At 41.7% G+C, this 18,789-nt stretch overlaps 1 protein-coding gene across 1 annotated transcript in view; it reads left to right on the top strand.

Moving 5' to 3' along the window:
• RANBP10 (RAN binding protein 10) overlaps window positions 1-18,789 on the top strand; it is a 1,949,085-nt gene that overhangs the window by 76,215 nt on the left and 1,854,081 nt on the right. The gene's annotated exons all lie outside the window — the stretch shown is intronic.

Raw genomic sequence — 18,789 nt, 5'->3', positions numbered from 1 at the left:
TTATTTTTGGCCTTTTCTGGACCTAGAATAGGATTTGCTGTTGCTAAGGTCACATTAGCTAGTTGGTTGAAGGAATGTGTGACCTTTTATTTATACACAGCGTAATATCTCGTTGCCTGCTACCATGAAAGCTCATTCAACAAGGTCGGTGGCAACTTCTGCTGCCTTCCATGCCAGAGCTTCTTTACATGACCTCTGTGCAGCTGCAAGTTGGGCTACGCCTCATACTTTCATCAGTCATTACAAATTGGATTTGGCCTCCAGGGGAAGAGCATCTTTCGGTACTATGGTGCTCAGGAATGTCCTTTCATGAGAGCCTTCCAGGAATAGAGGTAGCTGGGGACTCTGTCCCATGCGTAAGGAATGAGTGAGGATTAACAATATCAGATAAAGAAGTTATGTCTTACCATAACGTTCCATCTGTATTGTTGATCCTCGTTCAGTCATTATGACCCTCCCTCCTTTCCCCTCCTGTGGTTTCTAGTGGATCTTACCATCCGGTTTTCTGTGGTTATTTGACCAGAGGTAGCCTCTACCTTCTTTGACTTGCAAACTCAATCTAAGGTAACGGAGAGGGGGATTGTGGGTAAGAGTTTAGCTAGAGTGTTTGAAGCTGACGCAAGCTTGGTAAATGGCCAGCTCGGAACCGATACCTATGAGTAATGACTGAACGAGGATCAGCAATACAGATGGAACGTTATGGTAAGACATAACTTTTTTGCTGTATGGATGTCCACTACCAGTTAAGGTACTCCTTGGATGGAAGGGAATCCTTTAGGAAAGATTCAGAGTCCCAATCTGGGACAAAAACTTTCTAATGTTACCATTTCCATGTGGCTGTGTGGTTGCACTTGTTATATTTCATACAGTAAACTCTTGCTTGTGCTTCTAACGCTTATTATAAGAGATGTGAATACCCTTCTAAGCTTCCTTTTTAAAAAATGGATCTTGTGATGACATTTGTATAGCAACTACTTTGACATTGTTGAAAACTTTTTGTAAAACACAAGTTGGAAGTAATTGTATGTCGTGGAATTCCATCAGGGGTCACTGTTCTTATGGGTATGCTTGCCTAGGGGGTTAACCCATTAAGAAGAATCTGAGACTGTGTCCTGTGCACTGCTCTTCAGTGGATCACTGTAGCAGTAATTCTAACATATGAGACGTATCTGGCCAAGGGTACTGTATTGTCTGGCCAGTATCTTCTAATGGTATACTTGTCTGCCCATTTTGCGGTAACCAGCTGGCCACTGACCCAACAAAGTTGAAGCTGTAAGTAAGACTTGCTAGTTGCTTCAGGGGCAAGAAGGTTCTGAATTTTGGTGCCTCTGGGATTCTATAAGTGAGGATTAAAGCCTGTACCCTTTTTAGATGATTTGCAAAACCCAAGAAGCTCTTGTGATTGTTTTCCACCAGAAAGTTTGTTGAATGGATTTAATGATGGAAGGCAGAGGTAGGAAAAGAGGGGAAGGTAGTCCTAAACTTGAAGACTTGTTTGAGAAGGGTCGTTTTGACTTCCTTAAAATCGGACTTAGTCTTGCCAATTCTTTTTTTTTTTTGCTGTTCTGTTGAAGTGACTTTTTGTGAAGAGTCCTGGTTTGTAGGGGTAATTTTCTTTCCCCCCGTTACAAAATTTCAAAGAAAAGCTGCTTGAATCTCTGCATAATTTTACACCTCTTCTCCAATTTTTTTGAATATCTCAGCAGAAGGGGGTCCAGACTGATGGTCCTTGACCAAGGATGCGACTTTAAACCAAAGTGTCATCTGCCCATGTTGGTGGCAGCTCAGGTTGATGTAAAAGATGCCACGTTGCTTATCAAAAAGAGTAAAAAAAGTTCCCCAGTGCACTGACCAAATTTTCCCTAGTCAGTACGATTGCCATCTTGGGTCTGTCCATGAAGAGAGACAGTGGGCTAGCAGGACTAACAGTCAACAAAGAGTAAATAAAAAAAATAAATTAGCCTTAATATCCTCAAGTAATGATTGGAGTCTGAACTATGTAAATCTCCCGAGAACAGATATAGTGGGAGCTGCCCTGGAAGAAATGTGCGTAGCATCATATGCATACTACCTGAGAAGTGGAAGAAATAATTTGCAGGACAGATCTAGAGTCACTGTCAGGTAGATTAAGAATAAGGTTAGATGTATTTTCAAAAATGAATAACCAGTACCTAATCATGTGGGTTTGATATTTAGTAGCGTGGAATGTTAAAGTAGCAGAGGTATAAACTAGCTTTCTGTATCTTTGTATTGCACTACTGTCTTTATTGTTTAAGAAATCTGAGGATGAAAGCAGTTAGATGGTTTGCTCAACTTCACAGAAATAACTGTAGGATTAAATGAAGGGTTCTTGTACAGATATTTTTGATGACTGGGAGCTTACAATGTTCATCAGGATTTTTGGGTACAGGAGGCTAGGCCTTTGGTGCTAAAGAAGCTGAAACAAAGATCCTCCAAAGCTTCCAAGACAGGAGGTTTAGCAGAAGGTTTGGGACTATCCATATGTAGTAGACAGTAGTACCTCTCTTGAGATTCTAAAAGCTGTTTACCCTCGCAGTTAAAATGTTGCATTATATTTTGAATGGTTTCCCCAAAGGCAAGTTCTTTTTGTAAGGAGTGTGAGGATAAGGTAGCATCAGGTTCAGACTTTAAAACCAGAAGGGTAGTACAACTTAGTAGTTTTGAGGCTCCGAATTTGATTTTGAGGAAGAAGTTTTCTCAGTGGAACCGTCCTTTTTCTGAGAGGCAGGAGTTGTAGAGAGACAGAACTGTGGAGGCTTTAAAGCTGTAAGGGATATAGAAAGTCCCTCAGAAAAGTCCTGTTATTCCTGTTGACGATCCCATGGTGCAGGGTAATGTGGGAAATGTACCTTGTACCTTGTTTTTTGTTCTTTCTTTTTGGGGTTCCTAAAGAAATCAACCATGAAGTAGCAGAGCTGGGGTCAGACATACCTCCATAATGTAATGTAGTCTGGGCTGTTCTCATTAACCTATGTCTGAGGAATACCATCCAGTCCGTCTGAAATTTATTCTGAATATGTTTATAGGAATTTGGAGGATTGTGAATTCCCCTACAGCATATCTTCTTAGTGGAAAGAGAGGCAAAGCAACATGCAGAATCCCACAGAAACCTAGTGAGCATATGCAGAGTCCACTGAGAGGGCATCCCTACTAGAAACTGAACAGAACTTGACACTGAAAGCAGCAACACTAACCACTTTATTAGTATGCTTTCTGATTTACCAGATTAAGATTCTAAATGTGTACGACTGCATGTAGAATTGTAACTAAATTGTTGTTCTCCACGGTGATTATCTTTCGTGCGAGAGCTGACTTTCAGTTGTTATATACATTTAGAGACTGGACGATCCGTATTTTGCATCTTGATTGGAGAACAAATGTTCTCCATCAGGGTATTAATGTACAAGTAGTGCCCACTGAAAAACAAGTTCACTGCTTAACGGCAGTATAACCTGCCGTGGGGCTTGGACAGAAAAAAAACTAATTTCTGCCATTATTTTGTGTGCGCTAAACAGCTCTTCTGCTGTTTAGCGAGTGTGAAATGAAAAAAAAAAAAAACCCAAAAACTGCATCTGTAAGTGCATGTGAGTGAAAGCGAGATCCGTTGAGCCATTATTTTACACTCGCTAAGCAGCTTTTTGCTGTTAGTGTTAAAACAGTGGTGCAGCGGTTAACGTTGTCGCCTCACAGCAAGAGGTTCTCCGGTTTGATTCTCGGCTGGGGTACCTTCTGTGTGGAGTTTGCATGTTCTCCCTGTGTTCGTGTGGGTTTCCTCCGGGTATTCCGGTTTCCTCCCACATTCCAAAGACAAGCATCTGGAGCATTTCTCCCCGGGCCTCCGCTGAAAACAGGCTCTGTGGAACCTAGTCGGACATTCCCGGTCAACAAATGTTAAAATAAATAAAACAGAAAAAAGTGTATGTATGAGTGTTTGTTTTTGTCTGCATGCATGAAAGCAGCAGAAACTGTGTGTGTGAGAAAGCAGAAAAGATTAAGTGTGCCTGAGAGAGAGTGAAGAATAGGGAGACGAATAAAATCTAAGAATGCTTTAATGATAAACCGGGACTGCAGATTAGATTTGGTAGAACTCAGCCTGGTCTTGAACTTTGTTTCATTGAGAAGTACATCGCTAAATATCACCGACTTTAAATTCAGTGAATTCACTGCTTTCTACTATGAATTTCCTGACATCCGACCCCCAGTGCAGCTGTATTTAAACACAACAAAACAAATACTTCCTTATCAGTCTACCCGTGTGTCATAGTGGAGTATATATTTTCGTCAGATTTGTGTATTGTTGGGGCTTTCCTTAAAACGGTATTACCTTGCCATATTTGCGTATTTGTCTGAATGTTTATCACAATCTGCTTATTTCTGTCCTCCTTTGATATTTTAGTTTTTCTGCTGTTAGGTACCCAAGGAGATGGTGCGAAAAACTATAAAGTCATGAAAGCAGCAGTGTATTATTAAAAGCAGAAAATGACTGAAAATAATAGAAAGAAATAAGAAGCTGTATTGCATGTAATTAAGAACCAGACGTTGCTTAAATAACAGGATTTATGTTGGAATGAATTTTCTAAATGAAATGAAAGTCTGAAACACAAGTCTGACATCATTTTAGAGACCTCAATATCTAATTAATGGCAACAAATTAAACGTTCTAGGAGAAAGGAACCAAAAAAATAAAGTAAATACCTGGACATATTTTGGATGAGAATTGCTTCCTCCAACACCATTAACATATACTATAGATTTTACATCCGAAATATATATTAAAAAAATATATAGTACTTAGAGAATGGGCTCACTGTAAAATTGTCTTTTACTTTAAGTGCAATAATGCCCTATAGGTTGTGTTAATGTGTAATTAATGCCTTTCCGGTGGTGCACAGGCCCTCCATCAGCAGCATTGGGCCTCATATCACCCCTGGACGGGCGTTAACTACACGTTAACACATACTCTGCAGTCGTTATTGCTTGCTTATTAAGATTTGGCTAACATTGTAGGGTCACTGGGTCCCTCGGTCCACTTGTCGTTCTGAAGTTGGGTGGTATTCATAGTCACTGGTAGGTAGGTGGGATCTGATTAGGGCAGTAAAGGGCATTCTGTGTGTAAACATTTTAATTATATCAATTTGGAAAGTCTTCATGTTCTGTTTTTCTACTTGTAACTGTTCACTGAAATTAAGATTTTTACAGTGGCTTTTTAAAAAAAATAGCTGCAGGGAAGTAATAATCTAGATCAGCACTTTTTAAAACTAAAATGTAAATATTTTTCCAGAATGTTTAACTGACTTTCACAGTTTCCAGGAAGCATGACAGTATATCCTTTCTTTCTAGACTTGTTATGATCTGGCAGACCACAGTACTATTTTGACAAAGTGGAATGGGTGTGGTGTACTGGAACTTGTTACACTGTGGGTAAAGTATGATTTCCAGGGGGGGGGGATGCAGTGGATTAAGCTGACTGGTAACAAAATACTTAGCCATTCAAATGTAAATGTCTGTTAACATAATTTTTCAGTTTTTCTTAGTTTATTGTAAAAAAACATCTAGAAAGTGAGTTAATTATGTGGGGAGATGAAGCCAAATTATATGCTTCTGGATTTTTTTTTGACAGTAAAATGTAAAATGAAGACCAAAGACATTTGTTTGTAAAGTCTTGTGCAGGAGTCAATGTATAGGAAGGCAGGGGTAATCAAGTGAAATGTGTAAACGGGAGTGTTAATGATTTTTGGTATTATAAGTACAGTGAGCATTTTGAAAACATGGTAAAATTGCAGATTACTGTTATTGTAAAAAAGATCACAGTTCATAAAGAAGTCTGTCCTTTTCAAAATGCTATATTGGAAGGCAGTTCAGATGTCAGAAAATGGGGTAACTCATTTCTGCAGGGAAATGGCATTTCAGAATTTTGTGACTAACTGCTGGAGTCAACTTTGTTATAAAAAAAAAAAAAAAAAAAAAAAATTGCTGCCGTTGAAGTTGACGTATTAGGCACTTCAGCTTCCCAGCTACTAGTTCTGTTTTTAAAGTCCGTCATGGTAGATAACTGAGCAAGCTTTCTAGACTGATAAGAAGTGTACATAGTTCAAGTATTGTTTGTTTGTCCTTTAGAAGCATACGACTGCAGATAAGGGACACACACCTAATTTACTGATTTCCTGACCATTTGAATCAACTACTGTTGCAAGGTAGTTTATATTCCATCACTTCTTCCCAGTGATGAAATGTATTTTTTGTGCTATTTTGCTTTTAGTAAAATAGATTTAAAAGCCATCTGCTTGAGTAAGCTGATGAAAGTCAAGTGCTGTTACTGAAACTTTTTTTTGTTCACTTCTTGAAGTTGACCACATGTAGCTGCCCTTTGCCCTCTTTACTACTTTGATATTTTTGCACCCATGGCTGCGACTTGACATGGAGCCTTCCCTCAGTCAGACACCACCATCTGAGAGTGCTATCATTCAGGCAGCTGTTGAGTATGTGCTGGCAAAGTGCATTTTTCTTTTTAGCCTAACCCTGTTCCCTTTGATGAGGAGCTCTTGCACCCTTAGCATCCTTACCTCTTCAACATCCACCTCCTCAAGCATTCTTGAATACTTGATCACTTGCACTGTACCACTTTTAGGTTGTTCCAGGCCATACTACTACTACAAAATGTTTTTGTTCCAGCCAGTACCTTTTCTGTCTGCTACTTTCCTTTACATTGTACATCTGTTCCCCCCAATCCCTTTACATACTGAAAGCGTTCATTTCTATTCTGTCTGAAGTGTTTTTCTTAAGTCTGAAAGCTCAAGTAGGCTTCCATCAATCTTTTAAGGGATATGAAGTGGTGATTGAACATGCTTCTTTGGCATGCCCACCCAGACTGTAGCTGACTCTGAGCCAGTGTAGGTATAGATGTAGGTCAACGTCTTGATGTTGATTTACTCTACTGAACTTCTGGGTAGTGCAAGCTGTAGCAATGGCTTCAGTGCTAATCCAGTGCACCTTGGATGAATCTTTCAGGGCAAACTTTGGTGCGAGTGCTTTCACTGGACCCGTAGATTTTTATCTCCACCTACAACTGTCATTAAGAAAACAAAGCAACCTCTCTCTTCTGGTTCCTAAGTGGAAGGTAAGAAATTTCTCCAAAGCCAACTTCATGCTTCGTAAGACAGAAGTGGCGAACTTTGACACCCATGCAGATGGCTAATACAGTTACGACTGTTGAATCCTACACAGCTGCACTCTCTAAGCACTTACATGAATGCATGGATCGTGCTATCCCAAACGGAGCCAAGATGCTATCCTCCAAAAAAAGAAGCCAGTCTGGTGGGCCCCTGCCATAAACAAACTCTACAACAGAAGGAAGAAACTGTTGCAAAAGAGAGTAAAATCCCATGAGTGAAGGAGGTCTCTGGTCAGCCACAGTAAGAAGCTGAGATCCCTTATAAGATCCTCCAAGGCTAGCTACGAAAACAAAATTGCCACTGATTCTAGGGACAACCACAAAGCATTCTATAGCTATGCCAAGAATCTCAATGGCAACACCCAGATCTGCTCTGAGTTGCAGCACAACGGCACGAAAATTACAGAAGCAGCTGTTATTGCCAACATCCTGGCAGATAGGTTCAGTGCTGACTTTACCCTCCTCTCACCCCCTAATGGGCCCAGGAAGAATGCAGAATCCCTGTAATCACAACTACGCAGGTAAAAGCTGCACTCTCTAAAGCTAAAAACACAGCATCCATGGGACCGGACAACATCCCAGGCTGCGTTTTACATGAACTTCAGAACGAACTGGCTCCCCACCTAAGCACCATGTTCAATCACAGCCTCACTTCAGACTTTGTGCCCTCTGAATGGCGCACAGCAACAGTTATCCCACTCCACAAAGGGAGAGCCACCACTGATCCCGGGAACTATCGCCCTATTAGCCTGACGAGCCTGGTTTGTAAGGCCATGGAACATATCATCATTGAACTCATAAACAAAGACATTGATAACCTCCAAACTCTGGACCCTACCCAGTTCTGGTTTGTGAAAGGCAGATCATGCCTCCTGAACCTGATCGACTTTGAGACTGTCACCAAAGCCGTAGACAAGGGTAAGGTGGTTCACACAGTCTAGCTTGACCTCGCCAAGGCTTTCGACACCATCCCCCATTCTGGAATTAGATCTAAACTCACTAAACTAGGTGTAAATCCCTACGACACAAGATGGGTTGTCAACTGACTCACTGACTGAACTCGCACTGTAAAAGTTACAGACTTCAAATCCGACTTCAAACCAGTGACAAGTGGAGTACCACAGGGTTCAGTCCTGGGACCTCTCCTGTTTGGTATCTACTTCTCTGAAGTACAGGCTAACATAAATGGCCTTTGGTTAACGAAGTTTGCAGATGACTGCAAACTAGGAGCCATAATAGAGTCCCCAAATGATGTGGACATCTTACAGAAGAGCCTCACTGAGACAGATGTCTGGTGTCAGAGCCATGACCTCAAGCTCAGTGCCAAAAAGTGCATTGTCATCCCCCTTGGTAAAGACTCTGTACCCATGAACTACCACATAGGCGGCAGTCTACTTAACGCCAAATGTGTGATGAGACCTTGGGACCCAGGTGGACAGTAGTCTCTCCTTTGATAATCCCATTGCCACAGTAGTCAGGAAATCCTATGTGGCACACCTCATCATAAAAGGGTTCTCATCCAGGAAGAAAGAGGTCATTGTTCCCCTCTACTCGACACTCATTAGATCCATTATAGAATACAACACCCCTTTTGGAATGTTCCTCACAAGACATCTGCAGCAGCTGGAAAGGCCACAGAAGTACCTCACAAAGAGGATTACTGGCTTCAAAACAGATGCCCTACACTGACGATCTCAAAAAAACTCCAGCTTTACTCCGTAGCATATCGCCTACTCCAGGGGTGTCCAACCTTTTCAGTTGCAAGGGCCGCATTGAGTCAACAGAAATGGTCTGGGGGCAAACGGCAAGTGACGACCAAAAAAGAAAAAAGGTCTCACATTAACTGAAGAGCAAAAAAAAAAAAAAAAAAAAAAAAACGCATCATAATGGCTGTATTGTAGGTGAATTTGAACAGTAAATAAATTAATAAATGCATAATATTTGCCCTAAAATTCAATATCTCATTCTAATTATTTAAAAAACAGTTAAATCTAACATCTTAGTTTATTTGTAAAAAAAATTAACAGGTACAAACCTTTCAATTTGTATGAGATCATACCTGTGATTTTGCTGTTTTCCATGTCTTCCATCATGTCCTTAATGGCCATATGTTGTCCAAAGCGCTCATGTATTCTTCTGTTTCTAGCTTTGCAAACTGTCCCTGAAATATGGCACTGGCAGTATCAGGAATGATGAGACTTTTACTTCTCATGTATACATCCTGATAATTATCACAGAAAAATAACAACTTTTTTTCCACTCAGTACAATGTAATGTATGTTTATAAGGCATCTTTCACATCTTTAATTCTTGTAGCATCCATTCTTTAATATTCAACCGAAAGTGTTTTGGAAAAACTCCAGATGCATGAAGGCAAAGTTTTTAACTAATTTTCCTTAGTAAGGAAGTGTAAAGAAAGAAAATGTGTAACAGATAAAACATGCAATGGAAAATGTTAATAGGTTTAATTTTTTTCCATTATGTGGTGTCAAGCAGATGCCTTGTCCTACCACACTGCAGCATACATAAGTGCCAGAAGACGATGTACACAACACCTAGTAAAACATTACAGCCTGAAGTAGGGAATGTAGCTAACCAGCAGTAGTGAAGAATGAATCCGGGGAAAAAAAGGGTACAATCCAAAAGTATGAAGTTAAGACGTATGAACAAATGCACAGTGCAATCAGGATTCTAAACTGACTATACAAACAAAATAGAATTGCCCAGTTTTGGGGCCCTTTTCAGCACTCTTAAGAGGAGAGAGTAACAAGTAAGAATTTACTATTACACCAAAACAGGAAAAGCCAAAAACTCTTCCCAAACACAATCCAGTATGCCTCATCTTTAAAACATGTTACAACCCACCAACCCCCACATTTTCCTCTCACACCTCAACCACCATTCACTGTTTTAGAATAACTATAGTTAGGTAAAAAGGAATTCCAAGGACTTTGTAATATCATTAGTTTAGGTAATTTATGGTACAAAAAACAAAAGAATTTCCTGACTGACCATACTAAGACTATACCCATGAGTAATGGCTCATTGCTCTGTTAAACTGCTGAAGAGCTCCCTTACTCCTACTATGGACTGCATCTCTTCTTCTCAGAGATGCTAATCTAATACTTCATTATAATGTATTGGTTTTACTGCTATATGTAGCAAGTTAAAATATTTTGTTCTACTAGTACTGACGGGCAAATGGTCCTTCCAGATTAATGCTGTACCTCCAAAACAAATGTACATAAAACAAATGAACTCTTCCAGGCCCATTTGGTCAGGGCAGTAAGAGTGTGAGCAAGTATGCGATCAAAGATGAACCACTCATCTAACAAGTCGGCCACTCATCCAGATCTAAACAACCAGCACAACACAGGAAGCAGGCCTAATAGCCCAGGAAAGATGCTGCACAAATTTTTACCACCTCCAGATCTCAGTTAATCCACAGTATAAAAGCAAAACAAACAATCTAAAGCAGCCAAACATGCAGCACCCACAGCACCTAATAAAAAGTCTTCCATGTTCAGACAGTAATAAGACAAAGGGAAAGCTTCTAGTCTGCAGCCAAATACACAATACAGTCCCCACCACCAGATTATGCGACCAGCTGGGACACACTGGAGGATAGGGCAGAAAACCTTGTCAGAGCATTTATAGATGTAGCAACACATCTGGGTTATTCCACCAAGGGCATTGTCCTATTAGTAATTAACCACAACTACAGCAATGGATTTGTTATGTTGCTTCCTACACAGAGCCTTACCAATCCCTGGGTTGGTGGGAGTCCAAGGAAAAGACTGTGCACTAGAAATAAGACTGCCATCCAGGGATGGGTCAGCAGTCCCTGTATCCTGAGAAGCAAGGAGAAGAGGGCAGTCAATATCTAATGACGTTTCTGTTATTAATACTGATTAGAGGTGAAAACTCAGAATTTACGGCAACCAGACTATACGGAAAACACCCATATTAGCGTAGGTGACAAGTCACCTCATTAGATTCTCCCATGCTGAGAGAGAGAGAATAGATCATTAGTCTTACAATAAACTGCAAAGGTTGGAATTTAAACAAACAGTCAACTAATAATAGATTTGCTAATATGACACATAATGGCAAAAGAAACAAAGTGTGTAGTAACCCGTGATAACCGGAAAGTCCTGCACACCCTTTACTCACGTATCTACTAACAGCAAAGTAGTTGAGTAAATCGCTGAAATAATGCAAGTAACAATTACATAAAATGTTCTGTATAAATACCACACAGATAGATACAATAACTAATAGAAAAGGGATCTGGGGGGTAACAATCAAACTCTGCCACCTTAACAGTTTCTCCACTAAAAAATGCAATGCCCAAACTGTGGAATAATGCATAACACTCTATCTAACCCTAGCTAGTTCTAAGGGAGCAGACACAGTGTCAAAATACTTAACTTACCTTTTGCTATGTTGTAGTGTAGTCGGTGTGTACACAACGAAATAAAATAAATCCTCTCTCCACGATCTCGCTCCTTCCTTCAGCTTTTCTTTACCAGTAATATAAAAAACGCCCGAACGGTGTTTTCGCGCATGCGCATACCAGCGGAAAGACGCTGGTATGAAAAAAACGTGAAAAAAAGAAAGTTGGCGCATGCGCAGAACAGCAAAAGTACGCGGACGTGTAAACACACGGAAAAAAAGTGAAATTAAAATTAAATTTAAATTTAAGGGTCGCGGGCCGCATGGAAGAGCTCTGAGGGCCGCAGGTTGGACACTCCTGGCCTACTCCGAGGTGATCTCTGCCTAACATATAAAGCTATGTCAAACCCAGAGCTGTTGGACATGCTACATTTAAAGAAATCCCTCTGAGCTACATGCTCTAGGGACCTAAACCTTGTCACCACAATAAACAGGACATGCTGGAGGGATAGATTCCTGTCCCAGATACTTCCCATACTCTGGAACAAGCTACCCATCTTTGTCAAGCAAAGTTCCTCATTAGCACTCTTCAAGAAAAATCTTGATGAGTGGATGGGAAATAGGAAATACACCCGGGATCACTTCTGTGGCTCTGCCCGACAAGGGCACAGGAAAATAACTTTCTTGGGTGGCGTAAGCCAGGGAACCTTGCTGGCTAGGCTTACTTAGGCCCTTGTGCAGATAGCCTAGTATCTACATATGAACCTATAAGAGAGTAAGCAGTTTCTTCTCTGAGATGGTTATCAAAATCTTTAGAATAGACACATTTCTAGGTTATGTCTGTTCATCCTCCAGATCCTGTTGCAGTCTCTCCTTGCATGTAGCCTAGGACAAGATGAAGAGGGCACTTGGTCAAGACAAAAAATTGAGTTTGGTATCCTGTCTTAACCTGTATCTGTAGATCAAGAGAAAATCTCATTCACTCTTCAGTCACTTGCTTCTTCCCCCAAGACATTTTCTGTCATTTGGTGTTTGAACTAATAAATCTGCTGTTTACTTTTTGCTTCTGCCTTACATTTGAATCCACCCTTGGCATTGTTTCTTCCTTTTGTACTTGTGGTTTTCGTGCCAGATTTCTTGATGACAAAGGTTACTAGAGCCAAGATTCCTTCTTGTTGATCTTCACTGATTTTTGGCTTTGATTTCCCCCAGAGCCATTGTATATCAGTTCTTGGTACAGAGGCCATCCTTTGTGTCGCCATCTATTTTGGTGCTGAGATCTTGTGCCATCATCTCTGTGCATCCTTTTGTCTCCATTGTCTGTTCAGCTACCAGTTGTCTGTGTGCCAAGGTTCTCCTTGTTGATTAAGGTTGCCTCTGTACTTCCTCCAATCCCTCAAAGGTTGATAGATGTCTCTATAGAGTTGGCACTAACATGATCTCCACCACAGGAAGTCCTCAGTTTAATTTCTTAGCTTTCTTTTTTTTTTTTTGTAGAAGATCAGAGTGTTGGAAACCACTGCAGGGGTAGGATGATAGTATCCAGATCAGATTTCCCCTCTTCACACTTGTACAAGGCCTTTGAGTATTGCTAGTAAGAGGACATATACAAGGAGTCATCTGAGCTTTCATGTGGAGTCCCATATACCAGTTTGGACAAAGAGTCTTCCCCTATGTCCCTCCCTCAAGACAACCCCAAGTTTAGGGAGCTCCTAGACTTAATGCTTCAGATAGGGAAGTAGCCTATTGCCTCAGTCTGCCTTGAGCAAGTGTACTCCAGGTAGCTTTCTGTTCTGCTACAACTACTTATCTGGGTGTTCTCACCTGCTGCTGACATGCCATTTGTTGTCATGCAGAGGGCTTGGCAAGAAATGGGCATAATGGCACCTAATCCAAGGAGAATGACACAGGATCTTGTGGCCTTCAGAAGAGCAGAAATGTTAGAATAAAGCTTCCATGGTCAACTCCATCATAACAGCAGCTGCCTTAAAGAAAAAGCGGTCAGGTGAGAGTACAATAGTCCCTTGAGAAGATGTCCAGAGCTTTAGACTGCTTTTGGGAATACAAATGTGTTGGGCATGTTTTCAATGCATGTCTTCAACTACCTGACATACAGTACTAGGTTTAAACTACTTTTAAAGCCTCAGACATTAGAGCTGCTGAAAAGGGTGCTGCATGTAGTTCTGAGATGTGAACTAACATCCATAATGGCAAACATGACCACCATGTCTACCCTCCCCATGAGGCTCTCATATAATGTAGTTAGGCTTCGGAGAAGACAGATTCTGCATAACCATGCGACTTCAAGGTGGTCTCTGCTGTAGTTCTACAGACTACTTTGAGGCATTTTCCTTTTGTATCCCACTTGACACTTTGTGCTTTTAAGACTGCAGCTGAAAAGCTGCATAAGTGTACATACAAGTTGAAGATGCATGCTGCTGTAGGCATTAAATTCTTTATTCTGCAGAGGGCGTTGCTCCTTAACCAGAAGTGTGCACATGGATGCTTAAGAAAGGGCCAGCAGCAACCATTTTAGCAGTGTTCTTTTTTTCACCCCAAATGCTTATTAAACATGACAAAGTAAAAAAGTGACATAGGTAGTAGAAAACAAACATCTGAATATTTTCATTATTTCCATGCAATATACATGTTTTTATATTAACAGTTTGTATTCATTTCAGCATTACATAAATTGCACAATTCCTGATTTCTGTTAAAATTCACTCCTCCTCATGAATGTTGTTCTGCATGAATTATTCCCACAAATTCTATTTACATCTATGTAATGTACTTGGATCACACCAGAGTAAAACATTATCCTTTGTCTTTTTGGATGTTCTTCGTGTTTCACTGTTGCAGTCATTACATTTGGGTTATCTGCTTGCAGGTAGCCCTCAGTCGGCCTGATTAAGAAAGTCTTGGGTCCTGCGTCAGTTGCTGTCCCTTCTTCCATGATGTCAGGTTGCCAGGGGTATAAAACATGCAGCTGACGCCATTACATCAGTCTTTCTTGCCGTGTGGTGCCCGAAGCAGAAGCAGTTCGCAAGTGCCGGTCGGCCAACTCAGAACCGAAGTCTTCAACTAAAGCTAAGTACCCCGTTGGGGAAACTTTTTCTTTCTACTTACCAATGTCAGTAAAAGTTAATTGCATTACTTGTGGAAAGCAAATACCTCATAAAGATTTTAATTCATGCTGTATTCCTTGCCTAGTCCCTGACCACAACGTACCTTGCTGTCTGTTTTGTGCTTTATTTAATCAGCGCACGATCAGTCATCTGTATATTTTCGTCTCTAAATAGTTTGGTTCTCAGTTTAATTATCCAAAAATGTCGTCTGTTAGCCGTCCGACTACCGGGATTCCAAAAAATGCAAAGATATAAAGACAGAGACAGGCTGCCGAGGTCCAAAACTGCCGACGACGCTTCTCGTAAGTCAGTCACCAGTTCGCCTGTACTCGTGCGCTTTCGCAGCCCCTGATACCCACTACTGAGACCCATTCGGAGTCCGGTATGCCGCGCGATGCTTCAACTGTGGAACCCGCGGATGTGTCTACCTTGGATGGGTCCGGAGCCGCTGTGCAGGCACCGGCTTCTGAGGGTGTATTCAGGCCTACGGACTTGCATGTTAAACAGACGCCTCCTTCTTCACTTAGGCGTAAACCTCGAACCATACCTAAAAAAATGGCACCCAGGCCACATGCTCAGGCCTTTATGCCTAAAAAATAAATAAGAATGGCTGAAGATTTAATAACTCTAATCAGGGGTAGCCAACCTTCCCGTTTCTAAGAGGCCTAGGACTGAAGTTGTTTATGAATCTTCTGACCAGAATTCTCTTTTTTTTTTTCTGATTCTTCTGATGATCTGGATTTGCCCTTATCTACTTATGAGGATTCTGATGCAGAGGACTGCATTCCCCCTGCTTCCCCTCCAGAGGATTTTTCTTTTGGGTAAACCTTGCATACTCTAAGGGAGAATTTCCACTGGGAAAGCCAGGATTTTTCTGATTCAAAAAAGAGGCTTAGGGATTTCTTACTCCTACCTCAGCATAGGCCTTTAGCTATTCCTCATGTACTAGACATTGTTGTTGATGCTTTTTCGGAATCTAGTTTGGCCCCTGATTCCTTGCCTCCTGCTCCCAGAAAACTTGACCGATACTACAGGGTCCCGGAGTGTCACAATTCCTTTTTAAAAATCCTATTGCAGATCCAGAGACTATTTCACAGGGGTCCAAGGGCATTAAGGCTTCTATTGCTAAAAATCCTACCCCTTCTGATAGAGACTCCAGGGCGCTGGATAGATGGGGTAAGAAGGTTTACACTTCTGCAGCCTTGGCCATTAGGGCTTTAAACTGCCAGTTTCATATGTTAAAGTATCAGCAACATGTTATTGGACTGCATAAACAGAAAATAATGTTGATTCCTGGCTGTGTGGAAAATAAAGAATTACAGGATTTAATGCATTCTGCTGAACAAGTTGGAAAACATACTTTGCAATGTGGTTTTGATTCATTAGATGCCTCTCTTGCAGGGCTGCTGTTACTGGGTCTGTGCTCAGAAGGCATGCTTGGCTAAAGGAGCAGTCCTTGCTTGGTCATGTTAAAGCTAAATTGTTGGATGATCCCTTAAGTCAGGACCGCCTGTTTGGCAACAAGACTGAGGAAGTTCTTAAAAAGATGGAAGATAAAGCTAAATCTATGCAAACTGTTAAAGATTTCTTACAAGTTCAGCCTCCAAAATTTAGTAGGCACTGGCCCTCTAAGAATTGGTCCTTTCTAGCCCCTTCCAGGTCCTCTCAAGCCAAACCCAGACACAGCAAAAGCCCTAGGTTTCAGTCCCAGGGGACACACAGGACTAAGCAGTGGGGGGCCTCCACTTCCAAATCTTGGAGTAATAAGACTCCCCCTATGGTAATCTGACTCAATGACTTCCGTTTAAAATTTTCAAGCACTTATCTACTGACTGCCCCTTAATTTCCAAGCACTTATTTACTTACTGCCCCTTTGGGAGGAAAGATTGCTCTTCATGCAAAGAACTGGAACTCATTACCCAGGACAAATGAGTTTTAAATATAGTGTCCCAGGGATACAGATTTCACTTCCACACGTTGCCAACACCAAGTGGGTGGCTGGACCTACCCCCAAATCAGTGGGCAGAGGCCCAAAAACAAGTACTTTCTCTCTCAAGCATGGGGACTATTCAACTGGTACTGGAAGAGGAAAAGGGACAAGGTTTCTACTCAAGACTTTTCCTGGTACCCAGAAAAGACCATTCATGATGTCCTATCCTGGACTGGTCTAGTCTAAAAACCTTTTTGGAAATTCCAAAATTCAAGATGCTGACTCTTCAATTACTTCCTATGCTAGGCAAAGATGCCTGGATGGCAGCACTAGATTTAAAGAAGCATACCTGCACATCCCAATCATGGAATCTTGCAGAAGATACCTACGTTTCAAAGCAGGCTACATGCACTATCAGTTCTTTGCACTGCCCTTTGGCTTATCTACTGCGCCCAGGGTGTTCACAAAGTGCCTAGCTCCAGTTATTGCATTTTGCAGGCAAAGAAATATTCAAATATGCCCATACCTGGACGATTGTCTAATTCAGACAGAAAGCCAGGACATACTTTTGAATCATCTGGCCTTTGTACAAAGGGTTGTAACTTGTCTGGGGTACACCATAAACGAAAAGAAATCACACCTGGTACCCTGTCAACAAATTATATTCCTGGGAGCAAGCTTGAATACAACTTCCCAGATGGCTTACCTCACGCCAGAGAAACAAATTCATTTGACAACCTACTTCAAACAAGTGGCCACAAAAACCCCGCTATCTGCAAGACAAATACTGCAAGCCTTGGGGTTCATGTCCTCCTGCATTCTTCTAATTCCATATGCAAGACTGCACATGAAACTACAGTGGTATCTAAAAAGCCTATGGTGTCAACATTCTTAGGATCTAGAAGCAATGATTCCTTTCATACCTTGCCTACGCCTAGAATTCCTTTGGTGGGCAGAGGCCTGTCACCAAAACAAGGGACTACCTTTCACACCACCCCCTGCCGCCCAAATCCTAACAGATGCTTCGGACTATGCATGGGGGGGCTCACCTGGCAGGGAAGTGCATTCAGGGCAAATGGAACCCAAGTCAAATGCACCTGCATATCAATCAAAAAGAAATGTTAGCTGTACAGAATACTCTGACAGCCTTCAAGGACCACATTCTTCCAGGACAACTTATGATAAAGACGGACAACACCACTGTTATGTGGTACAGTAACAAGCAGGGGGGGTACACATTCTTATCTTCTCTGCAGACTAGCCATGGCATTGTGGAACACAGCCTTGAGCTACCAAGTGCACCTACAAGCTCAATTTCTGCCAGGAAAATTAAATACACTGGCAGACGGACTAAGCAGAAACCTCATGGACCCACACGAGTGGAAACTGGAACCAAGGATTTTCAACATGTTGACAAGCAAATGGGGGAGCCCAGATATAGACCTGTTTGCCTCGCCCCAGAACTACCAATTGGACAAATTTTGCACAAGGACTCCCCACAAGCAAGCCTGGAAAGTGGATGCTGTATCCTTCAGCTGGAAAAACCTGTCATGCCTTTCCCCACTTGCCTCTGCTTTTCAAAGTACTACTAAAAATCAAACAGGACAAACCAAGGATGATTTTGATTGCTCCAGACTGGCCACGCCAACACTGGTACCCCACAGTGTGTCACGGTTATACCCATGGCACCTGCCTCGGACTCCTTCCCTGTTGTCTCAGCAGGAGAACCAGATTCTGCACCCTCAACTTCTAACACTGAACCTTGCAGCCTGGCTAATTACGTAATCTCTCCTCTACCATCCCCTCAGTAAACCTGTGATGGATATCATTTTAGAGGCAAGGAGGCCTAGTACTAGAAAATCTTATGCTGAAAAATGGAAAAGATTCTGTGCCTGGAACCAGTCTCCAGGGATTAGCACAGCAGCGCCCAATTTACCTCTGATTTTACAATACTTAACTGAGATGCTTCACGAAAGCTGCGGTGGCACAGCAGTAGCGTTGTTGCCTCACAGCAAGAGGTTCTCCTGTTCAATTCTCAGCTGGAATGCCTTCTGTGTGGAGTCTACATGTCCTCCCCATGGTAGAGTGGCCTCCGAAAGACATGGGTGAATGGGTGTGCCTTCGATGAAGGTTGGGTGTCAGGCTGG

Source organism: Protopterus annectens, chromosome 8.part0, assembly GCF_019279795.1.
Source record: "Protopterus annectens isolate FY-2018-M chromosome 8.part0, PAN1.0, whole genome shotgun sequence".
Taxonomy (NCBI): Eukaryota; Metazoa; Chordata; order Ceratodontiformes; family Protopteridae; genus Protopterus; species Protopterus annectens.
The sequence above is the reverse complement of the archived record's forward strand: the minus strand, read 5'-3'. Positions and strand labels throughout refer to the sequence as shown.